Source organism: Capsicum annuum, unplaced genomic scaffold (genome assembly GCF_002878395.1).
Source record: "Capsicum annuum cultivar UCD-10X-F1 unplaced genomic scaffold, UCD10Xv1.1 ctg3246, whole genome shotgun sequence".
Classification (NCBI taxonomy): domain Eukaryota; kingdom Viridiplantae; phylum Streptophyta; class Magnoliopsida; order Solanales; family Solanaceae; genus Capsicum; species Capsicum annuum.
Window position 1 is genome coordinate 5,845 of NW_025839171.1, and position 9,155 is coordinate 14,999.

The following is a 9,155-nucleotide window of genomic DNA, read 5'->3' on the forward strand; positions in this document are numbered from 1 at the left end:
GAGAAGCCCATACATTTGCAAATTGCATCAAATAGAAAAGCCCATGTACGAGAAACAAATAGAGAAGCCCATGTCCTTCCCTCTCCATTCTCTGTGCGAGCCCATATGGCTGAAGCCTTGTGTTTTTGATGGAAAAATAACATAAATTTCGATAGTTTGGATCTTAATTACAAAAAAATTATAATTACTGAAAATATCAATTTTAAATCCGTTGAGCTACATTATTAACTCTCCGATACATCCAACGAAGATACATTTTTTCCTTTATAAAGATACATAATTGGCTTTCGATACATTTTCTCTTATTTGGTGTCTGTCGAGATACATAATACATCCAACGAAGATACATTTTTTTCTTTTGTAAAAATACATAATTAGCTCCCGATATATTTTTCTTCAATTTTGAGTGTCGAGATATATACTTAATTAGCTCCTGATACATCCAATAAAGATATATAACTAATTGAAATTTTTGTAATTACTTTGTAAGGGTAGAGATTTGTATAAACGTGATAAATTAAGGTGTGTGTTTATGTTACTGTTTTGTTAGAAACTTTATACCTTATATAGCCATTTATCAACACTAACCTCTCATACATGTGAATAAATTATTCGTTCAATTAAGCATAATTTCGAAGTGCAAAACCATGTCTGTTTTATTTGATAAACTCCTTATATATGAGAAAAGAAAAGTACTTGCCATTTTTTCTTTTAATCCTTTCCTTCCCAATAAAGAATTGCAAATAGAGACGAGAGGGAACTTTCTACTGAACTGTGAACCATCGATAAAAAGAGAAAAACAAATAGGTTAAATAAACAACCATTGAATTATTGTCAATTGTAGTATACGGTGGCATACATAATTGTAGGTGACACTATCAGAAATTAGATCTATGGTGACGGTTGCAAAATCGTTGCAATAGACCAAAAAATCGTTGTCATAGACCTATCGCAACGGTTCTGCAACCGTCCCATAGGTGGGCGTTGCAATAGATCTATTGCAACGGTTTCTGCGACGATTGTCTAAACCGTCGCCATAGGTAGAGCTATGGTGACAGTTTTTGACAACCGTCACCATAAATAGACCTATTGCGACGGTTATTTCTTGACTTATTGAGACGTCTATTTTTATCTATTGCAACGGTCACAAACCGTCGCAATAGATGTTATTGCGACGCATTTGTTGTTCTATTGCAGCGCTTTTTGACTACCTATTATAACTATTTCATTACTTATTAAAACGCCTATTTTCATCTATTGCAACAACATTAAACTGTTGCAATAGCATCTATTGCGATGCTTTTGTTATTCTGTTGCAACGCTTTTTGACTACCTATTGTTATTCTATGCTAACACAATATATATACATCACAAAACAAAATCATTCATTAATAATATAAATCATTCATTAATAATCCAAATGATTAGTTAAGTTTTTACATACTAGCAAGTTCAAGTCACGATAAGTTTCAAAAAATTCAACACAAAACTATTGATATTAGAGCATTTATCCACAACCCAAAAATCTTCTCCAGTAAGGTCAATGTCTTCATCATTTTCTTCATCTCTTTCTTCATTTTGGACACCTATAAAAAGAGAACAAATAATATAAATTAGCACTTAAATGACAACATAAAAAGGACTATTCCACAACAAAATAAGTACATAAACCACACATAAGTTAGCTAGTGAAGAGACAAATCAACCAATCATGGTTAGAAAGAAGTACAAACATCCAAATGTGAGATGATAAAAATTAAAGAACAAGTGAAATTGCCAAAAGAGAAAACTACAGTTCCACATTTATATAGGTCTAACATATGTGATCCAGTTAGCACGCTCCACAGTTCAAAAGAGAAACACATTCCAAGATGAAAAAACTTGATTATTCTCTAGTCTAACAATTAGATGTCCTATAATGGTGAAGCAACAGCACTTCCAAAATCACAATACTATTTTTGAGTTTCATTTGTCATAACACGAATTTGGTAACGTAGTTTTTTTCATGATTAAATAACATAGCCAATACCTGAATTTAGCAACAGTATCTGGTGTGTAGAGTATGCCTTGTGGGGAACTTGCTTATTACTTAAGAGAAAAGACAAGTTGTCATACTATTAATTATATCCAAGAATGAGGATAATGAGGAATTATATAAAAAAAATAGTTAGAGAATTACCTTTCTCAGTTATAAGAGCAGCTATAGTTTCTGCCACATCCTTCAGGACACTACAAAAATGTTTGACATATAATTTTAGTAGAACTTTTAGATTCAGTTGCATAGTCTACACAAGAAACTAAAGAATACCTGCCACCACTCCATCGAACTAATAGGCCATTTGAGAATATGATGTTACTCTCGAAAGCTTTTAGCGCACTGTTGAATGCCTCCAACACAAGAAATAAAGAGCAAATAACTCAAACTAGGGAACTGAAAACAACAAATATTTTTTTGAAAATAATAATGAATACCACTAGATTAAACCCAATGTCCAGGTTGGATTGCAGGTCCCTCAATGATGAGATTGGGGACTACTCTTAGTACTGTGCCGTGAGGCACCAATAAGGCATCCAAACCAACAAAAGCTGAAAATAATAAATAAAAACACTTGCTGCAATAAAAGACAGTAAGAGCACTTACCGTCTTCGACATCTTTCAACTGGTAGTACTGAGGTGCTATTTCTACAAGCCATTCAGGTTTAAGTTCAGGTTTTAAATGTATTGTCTATAATCATGTTAGGGAGAGACTTGTAATTAGACACTGCTTACCAACTGTGATTCTGCCACTGAGTCCTGTCCATGTAGTTGTCCATCCTCCACATTGGTATCTAAGATCATCAGCATGAGTTCCAGCAACGAGTATTTTTTTGCGGTCTTATCTAGAGGAAGAAATGGTTTCTTTGGATCTTCCTCATTTTTCAACAAAACCAAGGATTTGTGAACTGTTTCAGGTGATAGGTCTCTATGTGCCTAAATAATGTGAAAAAATTAACCAGACTTAAAACTGATCGAAGATAGTGAAATACAGAATCATTATTGTGCTAATGTAAGACAATATATAGCCAACTGCTATTTAGATTCCATATAAAAAACAACTACTGAAGAGTCCAACGGAGAACTTCAGCAATTGAATAGAACAAATACTGGTCACATGTAATCTCCTTAAAACTTGAACATTTAGGGAAGAGTATGATATACAAGGTTCCAGAAGGCATTTTCAAAACCAACAGTGACTTTCTATCTATAAAGATGGGGTTGGAAGGCTATTAATCCATTTTAAGAGGGAGTTTCTTCTAAGAAGTGGTTCTTGCCTACTCATGTTATACGATTGTTCTCCAATATTAGATGATGTTGTACTCTTATAAATGTAGAGAAAGTAGTGTTAGACTCAGAAACGCCTAAATAGTCCCAATAGGCAACAGAAAGATGTAAGAATACCTTGCAACCAACCAAATCTATCAATGATCTATCTGTAAACGAATGTTTAAATAATTCATTAACAAATTTAACTCTCAAGATTCTTTCAACATTATTATCTATCCTGGTCATCAGTATCTCCCCTGATTCCACCAGTGATAGCAGCTCCGTCAAAATTAATTCATACCTAAATGACACCATGACCTGCAAGTATTCACAAAATGCAAACGGATGGTGTGAATTAGGCTAAAAAGTTATTTTTTTTTTACTTCCAACTCAAGGTTTTGATCATATCATTGGTTGGTTGAGACTGTCAAACAACATCAATAACATAAGCTTTATCATGGTATGAAAGTAGAATAAACTCTCAGAGATTGGGTTTGGGGTTGGGATTTGGGGGGTTTAAGATATGGATTGCTTTCGAAAAAGCCAATATATCACAAGTTGGTGGTGAGGGGAAAATCAAGTTGTTGTTGTTAAGGGTACACGTAAAGAGAGGCCCAATATTACAAAGATTGTCTGGTTGAGCGACAGCTTTGTGCAGTAAGGGAAGGTTGCATATAGCAGGAGTGAATGAACATCAATTATTAGCTGAATTTTACTCGACGCATCAAAAGTATTATGTGCAAGATCAAAAAGTGGTTAGCACTCAAGTGTGTGAATGCAGACACCTTAATCTAAAGAAGCATACATCTGAGAATCTTCATCTACCTTCATACGACATACTACCAATCTAAGGTAACACTAATAAACTATCTCATCGAGTCTTACTGAACTTATCATGTTGTTTTTTTCAAGAACCTAAATTCATGTAGACAGGCAAATAAATGTCAGTGATAGCATTTTGAGATTAAAAGATAGTTTGTACCTTGAAAATAGTAAAAAATATTTGTTTTTTAATGCGGAAGCTCTTAACTTTCTCAAAATCCACCAAATCAAAATATATATCTTTCCCAATCTGTCGTCGTATGTCTTTATCATGAGCAACCTAGTCAAGTCATGCAATAATTAAAAGGTAACTCGAGCAACAAGAGTTTGTCCTGAATCATTAGATGAACAGGACCACACTCCCAGATCAAAACAATTATCTTCAAAGAGAGAATTTAACTGGCAGTTCATAAGTACTCGCCAATTTTCAGAGTCAAATATCAAGATATATACATCCATAATTTTAGAATGTGCTTCTGTGAGAAATTCAGAAAAAGAAAAGAGACTACAACAAATTCCTTCAGAACAATCATTTCATGTCCTAAAGCCAGTCTATAAAACTACACACAATTCAATAAAGAAAAAGTTAGCTTCAGTAAAATTTACTGCCCAATTCAATATAAGCAAATAAAAAAGATAAACAGACAAGATAAAGCTTCATCAGTTTAAGATCTATGAGAAAATATTTGCAACGTGGAAAAGTACTTTGATTACTCATTTCATACTTTTCTTGTAGTTCCACTCTTCATTTTTTTATAGGAACAGACAACAATGAAAAGGGGTGTAGGACTAACACTATATATCAAGCATAAATTCAACAACATAGTGTACCTGTAAGTTCAAAATGACACTAAAATGCTTATTAGATCTTATGTCTTCCCCAACTTGACCTCTATTGTTCAACTGTCTTCTTCTTATTGAACAGATGAGCATCGACCAATAAATGTGGAACACAAGTAAGGTCAAGAGCATTGTGTTGAAGAAGTAGTATAACATTGTATCATATGCCTCTGACAACTTCAAGACCTCCCACAGATAATAACTGGGAAGTGAAACACATCGAACTAATTAGGAGAAACTAGAAAAGGGGAACAATACCATGAGTAAAAAATCTGATAAGTGCTAACCTTGAGGATCGTATGACCCAAAATGAAAAGAAAAATAGCCTAAGTACAAGCCAGGAGACAACAAAACAACCAAACAGTACTCTAGCTCCAAGCTTCTTCCACAAATATTTAAAAAGTTTGGCAGCCTCCATAAAGACATCACTTGCATCATGTAATGCAAGAATAACAATCCTTATTCGAAAGAAGCTACACATGTCAAAACACAACAAATTAATACACAAACTGCAACAGATTAAAACTGCTTCATTCTTCTAATATATCGGCAGCAATAGAAATATTTTGCATTTGCTAATTTATTTCCTCGAGTGTTAGCGAAATAACACTGGGTTAGAGACTTCTTTTCAAAATTTCAAGTAGTCTGACAAGGTTTTTGACAGATAATCTCTGCCATTGAAACTCTTATACACCAAAAAACCCTAGGTTTTTTTATATATGAATATGCAAATTAAAATTATCACCATTATTGGCATCTAATTGTTCTTCCTTTGGCAATAAATGTTCAGTTGTCCACTTCCCTTCTACTATTTTTACTCTTGAACTAGGTCTTCAGAGTTTAAAATCTACTTAGACCAAGCATCCCTTACCCTACCATCAATTGAAAATGAAAAGAAAAGTTATCTCTTAAAATATGTCAAAGAATGTCTGAGCTCTGTGGTTAAGTGCATATGAAAATTTCAAGCACATATAAAATTCCCACTTGTATTGCACCCACCATAGGCATAGAGACCATAAAAGTGTTGATAACATCATACATAAATCATGTCCCTGTTTTCATATCAAGATAGAGTATACATACACAAATGAAAAAAAGATAATGAAAGGAGGAAAGTGATAACTAAAAAACAAAAGGTTATCTACTGATAAATTAAACTTTATCTTGAAATATATGAGAATGAAATCAGAATAACAGTGACTATGTGATGAGACATCCTTACAGCAAAGTCTTTCCGTTGCGTTTCCCAAAGAAGGAAAGCAACAATGGAATAGATGTAGAACCCATATTGGCACATATAGGTAAGTTTAATTCCATCCCTGAAATGAGAAATGAACATAAGAAGTCAGATTCTATCAACGCCTATGTAAACATTTTATCAAGTATCCTTATGGCTGCAAGTACCGGTTACAGGGTTACTTCTACCATCTGGGTTGCCCCGCCAAGATACGGGTCCGACTTCTTTGATGCCCAAATTTGCTCAGAAAGAAAGAAAAAAAACATCATAGCATTAGAATTTTTGCTAGAATTATTACTAGTAAAATTAATTCTCGGTTTGGATGTGAGCATTTTGGAGAGAACAAGCAAACACTTTAAGGGGTCATTTGGCTGAGTTTAATTGAAAAAAGGGTTGTTGAATTTATTTATATTTTCACAGTAGAAACTGAAATCACAGGCATAACAGAGAGGAGTAACAACCCTTTTAACTTTATCCTCTACTCTCCACAACCCTCATTTTTAATCTCTGAGTTTTTTTCCTTTTAGGGGAAATTCTCGTGTGTTTTTCAACCTATCAATTCCCCAGCTGCCTTTCTGAAAAATCAAACATTGAGGCTCAGATCTGTATTGCTTACAATACAACAAGAGAGACCGGATCACCGCAATGACTGCAAACACCGATTGCAAGCTCACCTGCTATCTGGGTTGCCCCGCCAAGATACAGATTCAATCGCTCTCCTGCATTAATGAATTACTCAAAGAAGGAAAGAAGAAAATCATCATCACAGCCTCAGAAATTTTGCTGCAATTATAATTACAACTCCTACTACTAATTCTCACCTTGGGGTTGAGAGTTTGGAGAAAATAACCAAAGATTGATAGATATTTCATTGAGTTTTTAACTAAAAAAAGGGCTATTGAATTATTTTTTTTTCATAGTAAAAACTGAAATCACATCTACTCTCCGCAACCCTCATTCTTCTTTACTTTTTGAACAAAGCTTTTTTCCTTTTATTGGGAAATTCTTGTATTTTTCAACATGCAAATATTCCAGCTGCAATGACAACAATAACTAAAGTAACTCATTTCTACCTTGTGGAGATAAAGAGGAGATTTTCAATAGACCCTTAGCAAATTGTGGCCTAAGTTGCTCGGCCTCTCAAAAATGTTACCTGACTTGCCTCCCTCGTGTCGATTCGTCCAAAAATGAATTACTTTTGGAGGATTCTAAGTGCACCCATCAACATTCTCAAAGAGTCCGGGAAACTTAGAAGAATAAACTAACCTTAAAATCAATTAGAAGAATAAACTAACCTTAAAATCAACAAATTAGAAGAAAGCCTCAAATTTTGGAGGATTCTAATCCGAATTATTGGAGGATTCTAATCTGAACTACTTTTGGAGGATTCTATGCGCTGAGGTTATTCAGTCAGAATCATCAATTAGAAGAATAAACTAACATTAAAATCAACAAATTAGAATAAAGCCCCAAAAATGAACTACTTTTGGAGGATTCAAGTTCGAACTACTTTTGGAGGATTGTATGTGCTGAGGTTATCCAGGAAACCTAGATCAAAATTGTCAATTAGAAGAATAAACTAACCTTAAAATCAACAAATTAGAAGAAAACCCCAAATTTTCTCCGAAATTGAAGTGGTGGTCGGAGCAGTGGTGCCTCTTTACAACCTCAACGACTAAAATATGGCAGCTGAAAATTGAAGGATGCTGTCGCAGCTGAGATTAGATGGATGGAGATAGATCCTGTGGCTGAAATTCGGTGTGGAATAGGATGGAGATAGATTTGGGTGAAAGTGAACTCAGGTCCGTGAGGTCGGAGCTTGAAATAACAGTGAGGTCGGAGCTTGAAATAACAGTGACGGTTGGAGCTGAATATCAGTGGCGGTCGGAGGAGCTTTGCTTTGTGGTGGCTGATAGCGGACACACAGTGGATGTTTTTGGCGGACATAAGTGTGTATATATATATATATATATATATAAAATAATATAAAACGGATGAAATACGTTGCCTTAGATACTTTATGAAAACGGTTTTGGACAACCGTTGCTACAGAGTACTCTAATACAACGGTTATATGATAAATGCAATGATTATACCATCAAATAGGTTTATTACAACAAAAAAAACTCCAACGGTCAATAGGCTATCTATAGCAACGTTTTTTCAATCATTGCTAAAACTTTTATTGCCATAGGAATATTTTCTGGTAGTGTGATCAAATTTCAACTAGATAAGGGTACAAGGGTTTACCAGCCAACCACATTATAATATTCCGCTGCCAAAATGAAGAAACACATTGAGTATATATATATATGATCCAATCCAAATGGTTTGGAGAATTTGTGATGTCCTTTGATGATAAAACGTAAGTTAATACATAAAAATAATCCTAAACTTGACATCAAATTATAATTTTGACCTTAAACTTTGATAATGCACAAATATGACCTTTAGCTATTCAAAACTGCACAAATATAACCTCCAATCCTACGTGGCAAAACGCGTATTCAACACGCAAAACTGGGTGCGTCCAACTTAAAATCTAAGGGCATAATACATAAATATGACCTTAAACTTTGATAGTGCACAAATATGACCTTTAACTATTCAAAACTGCACAAATATGACCTTTAAATGACTCTTCACTATTATTTTTTCATTATTTTCGACTCAAAGATGAAAATGACATCTAATTTCTTTTGTCATTACGGAAAAAGAGTAATATTGAAGATTTATTAATTAGGCGGGTCAGCCTCATACAAAAAAAATTAAGCGAATATGTATATATATTATAAAGCAGAGAATAAATTTAAGTTATATAATATATTTAAATATTATTTATTTAAGTATTAAATTAAAGATGAAACTATACTAATAATAAAAAAATTATAATTTCAATAAAACGTTATGAAATTAATGTTATTAAGGATAGTAGTAGTATATTAAACTAAC

At 33.7% G+C, this 9,155-nt stretch overlaps 1 long non-coding RNA gene across 1 annotated transcript; it reads right to left on the minus strand.

Moving 5' to 3' along the window:
• Nucleotides 1-2,050: 2,050 nt before the first annotated feature.
• Nucleotides 2,051-2,964, minus strand: LOC107864915. Its single transcript, XR_007049587.1, has 5 exons — nucleotides 2,771-2,964; nucleotides 2,642-2,683; nucleotides 2,309-2,377; nucleotides 2,180-2,229; nucleotides 2,051-2,088 (listed from the first exon to the last, which is right to left on the minus strand). It is a non-coding gene; the product is annotated as an uncharacterized LOC107864915 (long non-coding RNA).
• Nucleotides 2,965-9,155: the final 6,191 nt, after the last annotated feature.